The 17,058-nt window shown below is 47.1% G+C and overlaps 1 long non-coding RNA gene across 2 annotated transcripts in view; it reads right to left on the minus strand.

Moving 5' to 3' along the window:
• The window catches only part of LOC103691947 (uncharacterized), a 34,771-nt gene extending 17,997 nt beyond the window's left edge, over nucleotides 1-16,774 (minus strand). Inside the window, exons 1-2 of one of the 2 annotated variants that reach the window (XR_010065014.1) lie at nucleotides 1,540-16,774; nucleotides 37-1,347 (exon numbers count right to left, since the gene is read on the minus strand). This is a non-coding gene — a long non-coding RNA (uncharacterized LOC103691947). Of the gene's footprint in view, nucleotides 1-36 lie in introns of both variants that reach the window. The other variant, XR_010065013.1, reaches the window with a different exon arrangement.
• Nucleotides 16,775-17,058: the final 284 nt, after the last annotated feature.

Here is a 17,058-nt window from a genome sequence, read left to right on the forward strand (position 1 = left end):
CCCACGAAGGCAAGGTTATGCTAGTGTAATACATACCTATAGTCAGGAGCATCATGAAGTAGCATGACGTGACTGGACTCCCAGTGCATCACTGGCTGGAACCTCCTGTGTGGTTTGCTCATCTGGCCTTGCCCAGGACCCTAGGGGAAAAAAAAAACATTATTTTACCTGTAGATAGAAAAAAGGGATATTACCCATCTCCTGTAGGGGAGAAACAAAGCAGGATCCCAAATGTTCCTTTAAGGGATTCTGAAGTAGTTTTCATTGTTTCTTGAATTTTAAAATTACAATCATCCTCTTAAGACAAACAGGAGTGGGGTTGGGGATTTAGCTCGGTGGTAGAGCGCTTGCCTAGCAAGCGCAAGGCCCTGGGTTCGGTCCCCAGCTCCGAAAAAAAGAAAAGAAAAGAAAAGAAAAGAAAAGAAAAGAAAAGAAAAGAAAAGAAAAGAAAAGAAAAGAAAAGAAAAGAAAAGAAAAGACAAACAGGAGTACCGTTAGCAAGCTGTTCTCCCTCAACTTCCAATGACACCTTTATTCCAGGTATGTTCTCCCCTCTTTGTTCAGTTGGTTTAGGATTCAGGGCTTGAAGAAATGTATTATTGATTTTGGATTTGTTTTTACCAAAATGGGATCATGCTACAAAAATTATTTGACAAATTACCTTTCTCTGTTGATACTTGAATTAATTCACTCACATCTGATTCTTCCTACTCATTGTGTCATATAGCATATTGCCATGTGTTTAGCCATTCCCCCATTAATCAATGAGGATACTTTCACAGACCTAGGCTGCTGACAGATGGGGGTTTATCTGGGTCCATATTGGTATTACCTTAATCCAGTGCTTTTTAGAGTGGTTCCGAGAGCAGCCATATCAGAGGCATGTAAGCAATTGTTGGCCCAATTCCAGACTAACCAAATCAGAAGACTCTAGGGGTGGGTCGCAGGGACCTGTGTTCTAACAAGCCTTAACAGAGATCTTAACACATGTTCAAGTTTGAGAACCTCTGTTCTAATTCACACAGCCCACAAGCACCAGGGCCATTTGTTTCCCCACTGCAAACAATTGCAGAAATTACAGCAGGGTGCCAGCTCCTTTGCAGAAAATGTCTCCTCCCTCTGTAGAGATCCAAGCTGGTTCTAGATGTACAACATCTCACTGACCTGTTTCAGTGAACCAAACGGTACTATTACTTAGCTCGTTCTCTCACTCTCTGTATGATGTCTTGAATTCATAGTCACAGACATAAACCAAACAGAAGTCTGTGTCCCTGGAAGCCTGGTGTGATTCCATCACTGAGGTAATGAGGCTGCAGTTCAAAGTTCTGTCTAAAGAAGACCAGTCACCTGGAGACATGGGGTTGGAAGTTTGAAGAGCTCAGAAACAATATGAAGATGGCAGGTTCAAATCCTAGACCTCTTCCCCATCCTACATGCCCTTTGAGTCTCTATTTCCGCATTTACAAAACAGGGCTGACAATAAACCCCACCCCATGGCAGTTGGTCCAGCCATATGTTTTAGCTTCTTGAGGAACTTACCAGTCAGCTAACTGTCGATGCTTCTCTGTAGCCGACAAGGGAAAGAAAAAGTGGGGATAGAGTCAGTGAACCATCTCAGGCTGCCTTCAGGTCAAGAATTACATGAAAGATGGCTCAGCAGTTAAGAGTGCCAGCTCTTCTTCCACAGGACCCAGGTTCAGTTCCCAGCACTCACATGGTAACTCACAAACCATCTAGAACTCCAATTCCAGGAAATTCGATGCCCTCTTTTGGCCCCTGTGGGTAATAGGAGCACACGTGGTGTACAGCTATGCATACAAGTAAAACATTCATACACACAAAATCAAATTGAATTAAAAGCTATTTATTTGTTTGTTTGTTTGTTTGTTTGTTTGTTTATGGGTTCTTTGTCTGTCTATATGTCTGTGCAACATATGTGTGTGCTTGGTACCCAAAGGAAGCCAAAAGAGAGTGTTGGATATCCTAGAATGGAGTACACACAGTTGTGAGCTGCCATCTAGGTTCTTGGAATTGAACCCCAGGCCCCTGGAAGAGCAGACAGTGCTTCTAAGCACTGAGCTATCTTTTCAGTCCCTAAATTAAATGTTTTAATTAAAACAATACTAGAGCAGGTATTACCATCGTCTTCTGCAGAAAGTGCCTAGGAGGCAGAGGTGGTCTTGGGGGAGGGTAAGAAGCCAGATGTGAGGCCGGGAAGCTAAGTTCCACTCAGGAGCTATGCATGAAGCTGTGAGTAGGCTGGGACAGGGATTTCTAGCCTGAGTTAGAACTTGGGATCCCCTGGGAGTTTGTCAAAGCCCAGTGACCAGGCTTAGTCCGAGTTTTCAAACTGTCTTCTAGACAGTGGTCCCTGAGAATCTGCACTTCTAACAACTTCCAAGGGGACACTGCTGGTCTTGTTGCAAGGGCCATGATTTGAATCTTGCCAGACACTGTAATACACAAATTCTGATGGCTTCTGGCTCTGCGATTTTATTTCCTCTAAAGTGATTATTTAACCCAACACCTGCTGGCTGGTGAGGGTGGAAGACTGCTGCACTCAACCCCTGGGCCCCAACTGGTACAGCGTGAGGATCCAGGGCTGCACCGACTGTCTGCGTCTCCTCAGCAGATCGGCCGGAAGTCAGGAAGCTCTACTTCAGTGCTTCTCAACCTTCCCAATGCTGCAGTTTCTCGTGCTGTGACCCCCAACCATAAAATTATTTCATTGCTTCTCCATAACTGTAATTTTTCTAATACTGTGAATCATAATATAAATATCTGACATGCAGGATATCTGATCTGTGACACCCTCCACAAGGTTGAGACCCACAGGTTGAGAATCACTGCTCTATTTCCTACTTAAACTCCTTGACCAGGAAGTGATGAATCACTTCCACTCATGAACACCGCACACAGAAGGAAGAACAGTCCTTAAATGGGAAGTTCCTACCCCCACGGGAAGCTCTTCCTAGACACACAAAGGAAGCGCAGATTTTTAACGCCGAGCCAACTGTTACACAAGACAATTCCTCTCCCTGCTCCCTCGACTCCCGTTTTCCATCCACAACCCAAACTAGCCACTGGAAGCGGGCTAGGCCAGCCTCACCACAGTCATGCTCCTAGAGGTAAAACGTGCTGTCTCCAGAGCATGCTGTAGATGAACGAAAGAAGGGGTGCGGAGTCTGTGAGGGGGATGCTTAAACCCAGCTCTATCTTGCACTCTTTCTCATGAATAGGTCAAAAAAATAGTTCATCTACATCAGGGCTGGAGAGATGGCTTAGTCAGTCAAGTACTTGCCTTGCCAACATGAGGCTCTGAATTCAGTTCTAGAACCAATACCAAAAAGCTAGGCACATGCTTACAATCCCAGCACTGGAAGGAATGAGCTAAAGCACTTTCCTGGGGTTCGCTAGCCAGCCTAGTGCTCCTGTCCCAAAAGAACAAAGTCAATGGCACATGAATAATGACACCAAGACTGTCCCTTACCCTCCACATGAATGCATGCATACATACATACATACATACATACATACATACATACATACATGCAAATGTATCCCACACCCCATACACACATGCAGGCAAAAGAAGTTGGCCACCATGCCCCTTCCTTGCCCTTCCTCTCAGGGGCCACGTGATACAGCAGAACTATAGTACTTGGACCAGATGGAGGGGCCATCCCTTATTAGACATACTACCTTGATCTTCTCCGGCCCTGGGATTTAAGGACCTATTTCACGTGAGCCCTGTGTATACCCTGTTGTGCCTAGTCACTGTCAACATGGACAAGTGGCTTCCATGCCCACTTGTGCATTGGAGTCACCTGGCGAACGTAAAGGACACCGTGGAGTGTTTATTTAGCAATACGACGTTTAGCCTAAAGCTCTAAAGCACATAAGAAAAAGACAGGCTAACTTCAGTCCAGAATTCACATTGGGCCATTAAAAGGAAAAAAGTTAAGTGCAAAAAAGCTCACATATGGCTATAGTTAATAACAACATATTTCACTCTTGAATATTGGTATGAGATTAGATTTTAAGGGTTCTTGCTACAAAAGAAGGTATGTGAGGTAATGTGTATGTTAATGACCCCAATTTACCCATCCCAGGATACACACACCCATCCAAATAGCATATTGGACACGGTGGCACACACCTTTCATCCCAGAGCTCGGGAAGCAGAGGCAGGTAGGTCTTTGTGAATCCGAGGCCAGCCTGGTCTACAAAGCAAGTTCCAGGATAGCCAAGGCTACATAGAAACACCCTGTCTCGAAAAACAAAAGAAAAAAAAAAAAAACCACACCATGTTGGATGAGATAAGTATATATGATGCTTGTTAACTAAAGCAGATGAAGTATTCTAAAATATGTTAGAAACAAGATGCATATATTTGTAATGTCCTTCATAAAAATATGATGAAAAAATATTAAAGGCCCTAAGAGCGTGGCCACTGGGGGTTTGTGGCGACTTTTGTACTCAGCAAAGACTGTATATTCTGAATCAGCTTAGACACCAAGGGACACGTTAGTGTCAGGACACAGCTGGACTTCTTTCATACTCTGGGGTAGACACAGATGGCAAAGCATGCACAGGTGCACACATGTGTGCACACCTGATACACATGTGCACACACACACACACACATAAACACACACACACAGGCACCCACGCGCACACACACCCACACAGACCAGTGTGCTGTGATGATAAGCTCCCTGCTGGTCTACAAGGTCCCCTGGTTGTACTGAGGCAGCCCCAGGCCTCTAAGCTCTTCTGCTTTCTCCAGGCTTCGAACTTCCTCAACTCTGGATCACTCTGATAGAATGGCTTAGAATCAGGCATCAGCTTCTCCAGCAGGCCACAGGCATCTTCAAAGAGGGAGACTAGGCAGAATGAGAGACCAGTGTGGACTCTATCACCTGCATGCTCTACCCTAGATTCCCACTCTCGTCACTGTCTAGCTCCTGGCTTTCTTTCCCTCCCAAATACTTGCTCTGTTGGCTTCAGGCCTAAACATGGAAGCAAAAGACACCTATCGACCATATGATTGGCTCCCACATTGCGTAGAACCAGACCCTCCCAATAAAAACTTTGGCATTATTTTGAGTGTTTTGTATCTGCTCTGGGTCTGCTCTTCATGGCCACAAGGACTTTGGTCCAGTACCTTACTTAAGTAATTATAGAAGGCAGAGTAAGGATCAGAGGGGCTGAGTCATTTGTACCACAGCTAGTGGATGGATGGTGCTGGGACTGGAGTTTGCTTCTGGGCCCTCAAACTCAAAAGCACTCTTGCCTATTGTGGCGTATTAAAAAGAAAACTCAAGTCATGTAACACAGTTCACTCAAAACCAGGTTAACACCTGTGACTGAGCCAGGTTCCTGTCTCTGACATCCTCCCTCAGTTCTTCAACTGCTTCAGAAAAAGGCCATTCTCCTAGTGCCTATCATCTTCAGAGAGAGAGGGAGAGAGAGTGGTGCTCTCTTTAATTTTGTCCCTCCAGATCTTGCTAGTGCAGTGGTTCTCAACTTGTGGGTTGTGACCCTTTTGGGGGTCATGTTTCAGGTACCTTACATATCAAAGACATTCACATTAAGATTCATAAAAGTAACAAAATTATAGTTATGAAGTAGCAACAAAATAACTTTATGGTTGGGGTCACCGCAACACCAGGAACTGTATTAAAGGGTCACAGCATTAGAAAGGTGGAGAACCACTGAGCTAAAGGGTCTCTATGGCTTTTCATTTTTAAGTCAATAAAGGAAGGGCAAAGTTTTCTTGGAACTTTAGGGCCTTAATCAAAGCCTAAGAGAAAAACCCCACCATAACCAGGCTGCTTTCATGTGAAGATCCACAGTGACGAAGTGTGTCTTCTAGAGGACAGGCTCCTGCTGCCAGGGGCAGACAGAGGCAAAGAACAGAGAGAAAGAGTAAGAAAAGAAAACTGATCGGACTGAAGAAAGCAGCAGAGAGGAGGAAGAGAGAGAAACGGAGACAGCAAAAGAAAAGTCACCCAGAGATACAAGACAGAGAGAAAACGAGCAAGGCACAAAAGAAAGAAAACAAGAATTGAATGGAAACAAAAAAGGAAGAGAAGAGTCCACATTCTATGGAGGCATCCAAAGTGGGTATCAAGACAGCCGGTGGGAAAGGAGGAGCCTTGGGTGCTGGTCCTGGCTTGCTGGCCACTGGCCACATTTGACACACCACTTACAGAAGGACGTCTGCCTCTGAGTCAGCTCCTTTCTTCAGGCACTGCCTGCCCCACCCCTTGAGCTACTGTTCTCGGATAATTATAGAAAGCCTGCCGGACTGGGGCTGGGGCTTTCTGAACCTGGGGACAGTCTGACTCTGGTGGGGGCTGGGGGGAGATGTGAGGAGGAGAGGCTGGTCACAGCAAGCCATTGGGCATGTCTTATTACCTGTCCTAGCTGTCGGTCAGGCTTCTGTCATTCAGTCAAGCGTTCTACCCTCCCACTAGCCACCTTCCTCCTACCTCCCTGCATCTCCTCAACTCAACCCTCGCCAACTGCTTTCTACACCTGCCAATACTCCATCCTATAAGCTGCCTCCCCCACTGACCTGCCCGTCAGCCTTTATTTGCTACCTCTACTCATCCATCAAAGCATCTATCCATCAAATGTCCATGATTTCACCCATGCCTTGTCTGTCTACCAGCCCCTATCCCTTGCTGCCAACTCCAGTTCTATTCACCCAACTCTCTCATGGGCCAGATTTTTTTTCCCACCCTCACAACCAAGTCCTTCAGCTTCCTCAGAACCTACAGCCAATCTCCTCATCCATTAACTGGTGCCCGTATTTCACAACCTCTTCTCCACCTGACATCCTCTCTACCCACTGACCACGCTCCAGGTATCTCCCAGATGTCTCCACCGACCTCTTCAGACATTTATTAATCTCTTCCTTTCCTCCGACTCCTTGTTTGCCAGCCTCTCTATCCTTCTCCAAACTTGCCACCCATTCACCAAAATTTCCAACGTCTCTGTGTTTCTCTACCACTCTCATCAACCAGGAAAACCCACATAGCAACCCTTCCACTCAGTGGACTCTGCTCCCCCAATCTGTGCATGCATGCAGCTATCCACCTATGTCTAATCTATGAACACCCACCCACATCCACTACCCCATCTATTCATCCATTAAAGAACCTCTCCTTATACTGTTAATAACCTGTACCCTCCACCCCAGCTACCTCTAAATGCACCCATTGACTTCAACACTGTCCTCAACCTGCCCCCAAGGGAGGTTCATACACAGAAAAGGGGTTGTGTGTAGATCTCAGATATGAGCTCAATTCAGAGCACACCAGAAATGGAAATCAATCCAGTGTTCCCTGGCCTAGTCACAGCTTTGGGAGGGTCTGTGTAGCCACAAAGGAAGCTGGACAGAGTAGAAAGGAAAGTGGGGGAAAGGTCCTCTCACCTCTGCTAAGGACGCTGGTAAAGTTAATTACAGCCAGCTCTGTACCCACCCAGCTAACTGGACAGCACGGAGGAAGCCTCACCCCGCTGATTCTGCCCTGGCCTGCCCTGCCTGCCTTAATAGGTACATCCACAACACAGTTCCCTCCTCTATTTGTTCCCTAAGGTTCCAAGCCAACTCTAAAGACCCTCTAGAGGCAAAACAATGCCACATTGGGTTCAAATACTGAGCAGATTGGGCAGCCCCAAGCACTGCATGAACCTGTTAGCCCTGTGTGCTACCATTCAGTCTCTGAAGGAACAAAAAAAATCTGTTGACTACATAAGGACCAGGTTAACGCAAAGGAGTGGCATCAAATCTGGTGTGTATTTGCATTCTCTTCTTGTCCTTCCTAGCTGTCACCTCACCTCACCAGGCCACAGCATTCTCATTTTAAAATAAGAGTCAAAAAGTTCGGCATGGAATTGTGGAGACAGTAATGCCCGTGAGTGTAGGGCCTTGCCCATGGTAAACCCCATCAAGTGTGCATGAACGCAAAAGCCTTATCTTCTCTGAATAGAAGGAACACAGGGCATACTTCTATCCTAGCCCAAGAAATGCTAACTCCCTACATCTTCCAACACACACACACACACACACACACACACACACACACACACCCCTACTTAAAAGGACATTTCCACTTTTTTTTTAAAAAAAAAAAAGGCTTTGTTATCAACAAACTTTAAATACCTCCAAATTTTTAACATCAAGTGAGTCTTGACTAGAACCAAAATCAAATTTCTCCAACAAACCTCAGCCCTTTCTTGTGGCCCATCCCAGCACCCAGCCAGAAAAAGGAGCTGACAAACAATTGTACCAGTTTCTATGACTTAGGTTTTTAGAGTGGCATTCAGCAAGTGATCTGTCTTAATTGCTTCTGATATCTAGAAAAGCTAATTAAGGTAATAATACTTGGCACTTGTATAATAATAATAAAAATAATGACCCTTTCTATGTAAGGAACGCCTTTCATCCAAGGATCACAAAGCCTTTACAAACGTTAATTAATCCCTCACAACTCAGCTGGGAGGTGGGTGTAATTAGTCCCACTTTATGGCTGGGTGAACTGAGGCACAGAAGGGGGGAGGGAGCACTGGTGAATACACACTGAATCCCCTGCTGGGGCCCGGCTGGTACAGAACATTCCAGAAGCCGTTCACGAGCTCTGGAGGCTCTCCTGTGGACAGCAACTTAGCTGTCCCAGGTCCACCCTATCCCCCCTCAAGAGCCAGAACTTCCTGTCAAGGTAACACAGCAAGGTGCAGAGTTCCAGGACCAAGCCTGGCTGGTGGCCTGGAGCCAAGCCCTTCTGTTCTCTAAACCCTCATTTCTTTTCCTATAAACCAAAAGATCGGGTCCCATGGTCCTTACTCTGCTGGTGTCCAGCCACTCTCCTTGTCTTCCTTGCTTCACGGGCACACATTTGGGGTCGTGAAGTCACCACCCAAGAGCCAGGCTCAGCCAGAAGAATCCTTACACAAATGGGTTGATAGATTTATTCAATGAAAACACTAGGCAGGCAGAAAGATCTAGATTTCAGGAAAAACAGCAGATCATCTTGTATCTGCCATGCAAATTTGGACTATATTGATTATTAAACATGTTTTGTTTTGTTTTGTTTTGTTTTATCCAAAGTTCATATTTAACTGCCTGTCCTGTGTTCCCTCCAGGTAACTGGCTCATCCGTATCTGCAGAGCAGAGTTTGCTCACATCCCAGTCTCTTTGGCCTTGCCCTGGAAGATGGGACTCCAGTCAGTGGCCTTCCCAGGATTTTGCATTCCTCATCTTCCTGAGTCTCTCTGGATCCTCACTAACAGTCCCTGCACCTCTCCAGCACTCACAGGACAAAGTCCCAACTCCTTGATAACCCTCCTTCTATGCCCCACAAAACATTTCCACCTTCTCATCTGCCCACTGTCCCCAACAAGTGCATACCAAGGCTCAGTGTGGTTGGCTGTGCCCAGTACCCAGCCCACTTCCTTCCCTCAGGCCTCCCAAACTCTAACTATGCTGGTCCCTTCACCTGAAGTACAATTCCCCATCTTTAATTATTAGATACCTGATGAGTCTGAAGGTTCAATTTTACCTCTACAGAGAAGACTTCTGTCAATAAACACTGACTCTGCTAAACTGCCAATTGTGTGTGTGTGTGTGTGTGTGTGTGTGTGTGTGTGTGTGTGTGTGTCCTGTACTAATTCTTGGCCCCATGGCTTAGCATACACCAGCCCCTCTGCCCAGATTCCAAGAGAAACATGCTCCATAATTAACTAAGTCCTTCATTCATTCACTAATTGCTCAGCATTTATTTTTCCATGATGCTTATCTTCCTCACTCTGGTGAAATCACCTTATAGTTCCAGGTCAACGAAGTTTCCCTACAGAGCACCAAGGGTAAATATTTGGGGCCTTAAGAGCCACAGAGTCTGTGTCACAACCACTCGGCTCTACCATTGTAGCACGAAAGAAGCCACAGAAAATGCATAAACACATGGGTGTGTTTAAGACTGTGTACCAATAAAACTTTATACAGGCATGCAGTAGGCCACACTCCTCGTCTATTATTAGAAACATATTGAACAAATAACACACGAATGCCAAAATAGAGAGAAATAACAAACTCTTTTTTTCAGCACAAGAATAAATTCAGAGCCTTGCTTGTGTGAGCTCTTGGCTGAGCCACATCTTCAGTCCAGACTCTTTCTTAAAACTACAAGAAAGTGGAGAGTCTGCTCCAAGTCCTTCTGCTGAGAGGTCTGTGTCTGCAGCTCACGCCTGCTCTGAAAGCCTCTGGATTTCCAACTCACATTCAAGGCAGAGCCAGTCTTCCCCACCAGAGGCCTCTGCACTGGATCCTGTGTCAGCAGCCACCCCTCCCTCACTATGCCAGGACTGACTGGATGTGTGGGCTGCAGTGGGCCTCAGCTTGCCATGAGGCCTGGGACCCCTCCAAGCACCAGGGAAGCCAAACCTCTCACCTGCCACTGCTTGCAGGTGCCCACTTTTGATTACAGACCTGTGCTGAGCTGGGAGTCACAGCTAACAGGATGTGTAGTGATTGTGTATGTGAGTGCCAGGTGGCACGTTTGAGAGCAAGGAAGAAACACAAAACCCTCTCTGAAGACTCCAAGGCCATACGAAGGGCCAGGTGTTTCCAGTGTTGTGGCTCTTAATCCTCTCCCTCAGTGGCTTCATCTTGCTGGATTCTAAGATAGATTTTTGGGACATGCAAAACACACACACACATACACACACACACGCAATACACGCATGTATGTACACACATGCATAACACACACTGAAATCGTGCTATGAATTCATACACATGTGTTCCATACTCCTCCTTACACATTTAATACAAGTATCCAAAACACAGGCTCACATAAAACTCACCCAAATGCATGCTTATAAGCACAAGTATACATGGCTGTACACACATACACCTGTGCTTCATATATGTGCCAAGAGCATCTTTACCAAAGCAGATAGAGAAACTCGAGCCCACACACATCCATCTAGCAATTCAAATACAAACCCTGAACTCGTGCCTTCTCACACTCAACATAGCCACACAAACACATGTACACATAAGAACACATAGCCACACAAACACATACATGAGTGCATGCGTATTTTAAGCACATACACCACAAAATCCAGTCTCACCACGTGGCTCTTACAAGGAAGTGGCCACGCAAATCATCTTTCTGTCATTTCTTGACCACGAGCTCCGTCTGGTTCCTGCTGCCAGTCTCAGCTCTGGGAGGGTCACAGGAAGTTCCCATGTCCCTGACTGCCAAATTCCAGTCACCTCTGACCCCAGAGGGACAGAAGCTCTTCCAGCTTCCTGCAGGCCAGCCAAGTCTTATGTGCCCAGCATGCCTTGCCTGCATGTGGCATGAGCAGATAACAAGAGGCCCAATGTCCAGCCCTGGCTGAGCAGAGCCACTGCAGGCAAGGAGACTTCCATACCCTCCCCTGGGGCTGTGCTGGCACGCTGGGGGCCTCCAGAGGAGGACCTTGGTCTCAGCCAAGGTCGAATGTCCTCTTATCTGAAGGCCACTGACAACTTCCCTACCCTGCTTCCCTCTGCTTCCAACACTTCTAGGAGGCTTGACCTGCCTGCCGCTGTTAGCAGACACCACCCACTGCCGGCCTGGCCACATTAACTCTTGCTTAGCCATCTGCCTTCCTGGTAGAGGCACAAACAGGACAATGACAGACATTACCAAGCTCACCAACCTGCTAGAAATAGGTTTTCTACTGAAGTTATACGAGGGGGAGAATGGAGATGCAGCTTTCCTACACATTATTGATTATAAATCCTAGTCCCCACTATTTGAGGTAATGGTTGCATCCTGTCTCCATAAAGGACTTCTCGGACTAGATCAACCTTTCCCCCAAAGCCTCAATAGATTCCCTGTGGCCTGGCTCCGCCACACACCTACAGATAGATACAAATACACCATGTGAACTACTGCTGGCCGCAGGCCGGCCCGTGAGCCACCCACGCGCATGCAAGCTCCTGCAAAACATGTTCGCATGGGACAAGAGCTGTAAGTGTACCCCCACTTTCCCACAGAGCAGTTCTCTTGTTTACTAACTCAGGTATTCTGTCTCCCAAAGCAGGGACTGTGAGGACCTTGTCACATGTGGGGAAATGACGGGAATCACATATGGTTGGTAAGTGGCTGGAATTGGAGCTGGACTATCTCAGATCCAGGGACAATGCTCTTAATCACAGTACTGTGGTCCCAGTTCCAGCCCACCGCCACCCTTCCACGATTCACCACTGAATCGATTCCAGCCACCCTGGATCCCCAGAGACTCCCAAACACACAATTCCTGCCTTGGTCACTCACTCGTTCCCTCCTCTCTCCTCAGCACGCATCCCTAGAAGAAGTCTGCTGTATCTTCTGCTTCTTAAACCTGTGTTCAGTACAGACAAGAGAGTCTGAGCTTGGTGCTAAGCTCTTCGTGTGAATTCCCTCGTCCCATCCTTAGGAAGATTCTGTCGTTATTAACCTCACTTCATGGATGAGTGAGCTGAGGCACGCAGTGAGTAAGGTCAAGCTATCTCAGCCTCTCCTTCACTTTAGGCTCTACCCCTCTCGGGTTTGGCTTCTGTGACTAGGAGGATGCTTAGGAAGCTAGAGGTAGAGATAGTAAAAGAGGTAGGGGAGGGAGGCAGAGGAAGGAGAAGGGGAAGGACGGAAAGCTTTAAAACCACAAGGCTACTGGAGGTTACGCATCTGAGCATGGGTGGGTGGGATCCGTAGAGTGGCCCTGCCAATTTCCGTAACCCGTGTTCTAAAGAATATTTTGGAAACATGCAAAGTGAAAAGCCCTGTGCTGCGGACACACTCAGGCCTGTCACTTAATCAATTAGCATTTGGTGATCCTTCTTTGTCTTCCAGCTGTTTGTCCGTCAGCTAACTTGAAGATGCCCAGCACTGTGGCTACAGCTGAGGACAGATCAAGCTCCCTCGGAAGCGAAAGGGGTGTGGAGATCAGGGTCAGTGAAGCCTCAGGACTTGGAAGAGAGCCAAGGGTACTAATGGTCAGCCATCCAGTCCCCACTGGAGAAGCAAAGCCTCCCTGGCCCTTCAGCTCCCACGGAGGCCACCAGGAGCCCTTGGGGCTCAGGGCCAAGCTGGGGGCGGGGTGCTCCCCTAATTGGCCTGCTTGTCCGTCACCCAGCAGAGGAAACAGCCGCTGGCTTCAGCCTCCAAACGACAGGAAACGCCAAGGAGGGCTACTTGGGCAGTAATTACTACTTTGAGGAAGGGGGGAAAAAAGCAGAGGGAGAAACATTTCCACCTCAGATAATCTGCTCACTGGGGGGATGGGAGGGTGTTCCGTGGAAGACATTTTGAAAAGCCTTCAATCAAGCTGACAAGCAATTGTCTGCTTAGCTGCTGCTACAAATTCCCCAAAAGGAGAGGTGCCCCTCCCAGGAAAACAGAAACCCTAGACCAACACTGTACCCCATCTCTCTAACAGCCCGGAAGACCAAACCATGAAAGTTATGATCAGCCTAGAAACCTCAGCTCCAGGGATAGCCATAGCTAGAGGGGAGGGGCTGTCTGCCTCTACCCTTGTATATTTCACACTCATGGGTGCACACATTCATATACACACACTCTCCCCTAGTGTAGCCACATGCTTTATCTCATGTGTTGTAGAATAAAAACATTTCAAATATTTTTGCCTTCCCCCCCCAAGCAACTATAGATGTTCTTATCTGTCGTTAATTCATTCAACAAATTTTTTTTTTCTTGAGAAAGAACGTTCGTCAGGACACTGGTGACAAAGATCTCCACAGATCTCAGAATATGACGGAGAAGAAAGGCCACTGTCATCGGCTTCATGTCTCCGAACCTCATTAGGGAAGAAGCGGAGAGAACTGAGGAGAGCCCGGCTCAGAACAGTAGAGAGCCCAGTTCCTATTCAGAGCAACCAAGCAGCCTAGACTCAGGGTGCTTTCCTTCTCTGCCTGCTCCAGTCCAGCGCTCGTCCTCTGACCACCTCTCCCAGGCCCTGAGTGTAACTCTCGCTCAGAGGCTGTGGGAATTCTCCACTACAACCATGTGGGACAGAGAATGGGCAGGGACTTGGTCAGAGCTCTGCACAAAAGGAGACTCACTCGCTCCTGCCCTGACAGGTTCTGCACAGAGCTAAGTGAGGCCCCAGCAGCATAAAATAAAGACTGGCTAGCTGGTCCCTGGCCATTAACCCTAAGCAGTTCACCTGTGTCTGTTACACACACACACACACACACACACACACACACACACACACACACACACAGCCCTTTACAATCACACTCTATCATGACACATTCACAGGCTGGCACACACATGGGCTGAATGCCACCAGTAGAGGCTCCTGCATGCCATATAACTGCCATGGGTTCTGGGGAGTACTACCTGCACATCCACCACATAGACACCAAGATCCCCTTTGCACATTCATATAGTGTCATGCACATACTTGTACATAGCACCTGGATGCTGGCCTTCCTGCACATGTGCTCACATGACTTTTTCATACTGTACCACACAGTCTCATGACAGAGACAACACACGCACCCGCTCACACACACACACACACAGATATTTACATATGGCATGAGCAGAGACACTTCACACTCCATTTCCTTACACTCCTTATCCTCAGTTCACACACAGCCCAAGAGCCTAGTTTGCACACGCGCACACACACACACACACACACACACACACACACACGGTGAGATGTCACCTAGCACTCCCACTGCTATGTGGCGTCACCCACATTCATTCATACTTTCCTCTGTAGAATCAGCACACACACACCACAAATACACCATACGTATTAAACATATACCACAGATACTGCACATACCAGATACCACATACATACTATATATAACATGCACTGCATACAACACACATACCATATATTACACATACCATACACCATGAGACACATACTACATTAATACTATAAACCATATACATATAACATACATGTCACATACGCCTTATATATGCCACATGCCAAATATCCATGCCATATATGCTATATATATACCATATACATCAGATGCATATCATATTCTCACCATATACCATAAAAACCACCACTATAAGCACATACCACATACACTACATATAACACAAATACCAATACATGCTGCATACATTTAATATACATATTATGCATACCATGTACACACCACATACATAATACATATCACTACACACAGACATACATACAGCATATATACCACATACCACACACTTCCAGTATAGATGCATTCACCATATATACCACATATAACATACATACCACATATACTACATGTTCCAGACATACCAGACTCATTGTGTACACAAAACATGCCACATCATAGACACATATATTACATATAATATATACATATATCATAAATGCCATACAGATATACAACACACCATGTACAGATCACATACATCACCATTCTATACCCACATACCCCAAACATACCACACATATATACCACACACACACACACACACACACACACACACACACACACACACACACACACACACACTTTTGCAGGGAAGGGAAGATACAGGAAAAAAGAAACCATAGGCCCAGTGAAGGCCCAGAAAGAGAAGTAAATGTCCACAGGGGTGCTGTGCCCCAGATTGGTGAAGTGTTAAGCAAGTGACACAGAAAGCATACAGCAAATCAGTTCCTGAGTATCTAACAAGGAGGACCAAGGAAAAAGTGAGCTGATGCTATGGAAAGGGCTCCTGGACCAGAGGCTGAGGAAGATAATGATGAAGGTCAAAATGATGCAGGACAGCTAGGATATCAAAGTATCAGGGGACAGAACAAGTGGCAGATCTAGTGGCACCTTCACCCTCCCCTGAGGGAGGCCAGCATTGTACTGGCCCTGAGTACCACCACACGCATGCCTCTTCACTGACCTCTGACCTGTGAGGCACCAGAACACCCTGTAGGGAAGAAGCAGAAGTTCAGCCAGGTGAAGTGGCCTGCCCCGGGCATAGTGACGAGCAGAAGTCGGTATCAAGCCAGATGTTGCTAACACTAATTCCACACCACTAACCGTTTGGGATAGCAAGAGCCTGAATGAACTGCTCCATGTAGAAGGCCATAGACAGAGCAAAGGCCAATTCCAGTGAACACTGCTCCTGGCTGTGAATGAAACTCTGAACTCACTGGAAGTGGCGTTGTAAGCAAAACCAAATGGCATGCTGGGAAACTGGATGGTATATGTGTGAAAGTAAGTGCCTCCACCGTTTGCATTTGAGCCTTGGTGATAGATTGATAGCTACACTCCAGGGCAATCAGATGGCCTCACACAGTGAGCTTGGAGCAGAAGGACCAACCCCAGATCCCAGTCCTTGATGTTAGGGGCACAAACACGGCAGAACCCTGAGCTGGGAAATCTCACTCCTCCTAAGAGCCTGTTCCCTGGACAGACAATAACATGGCCCAGCTACACGCTAGGGACCCTACAGCACCTACACATCCAGGGACAGATGCTCTTCACTCACAGGGACACCCATGATACATGTTATCACTCATGGCCATCAGCAGGGACACTGGAGTGTAGGTAGAGCACAGTGATCCTGCTCTCTGGTACAGGAGGGAGGAGGCTGTTTGCCTTCCCAGGACATTTCGCTTTGCCTGTGTTTGGCAAGACATATCTGATACACAGACAGGCAGGTACATTGCTCACTGTGTCCCCACAATGACACACCTTGTGTTTTATGACCAGAACAACTTGGGTACAAGATCAGCCCCAAGTTAAACCCCACCCCTGCCCCCCACCCCCCACCCCACCGCCATGCCGCCAGTGTGCTGCAGGACTGCCGAAACTCCCCACTTGCAACAGAGCTGGGGCAGACACCAGCAGTCTGTCTGTCCAGCCGCCTCTTTCATCAGCATTTATAGACGCCTACCTGCACCCAGCCCTGTGTTCGGCCCTGGGGATGCCAGGACACATAAGACACCGTTCCTTCTCCTTAGAACTCAAGGTCCAAAGGGCAAAACAGGAGATGTGATACCCTGAGGAG

The sequence above is a fragment of the Rattus norvegicus genome, chromosome 3 (assembly GCF_036323735.1).
Source record: "Rattus norvegicus strain BN/NHsdMcwi chromosome 3, GRCr8, whole genome shotgun sequence".
Lineage (NCBI taxonomy): Eukaryota > Metazoa > Chordata > Mammalia > Rodentia > Muridae > Rattus > Rattus norvegicus.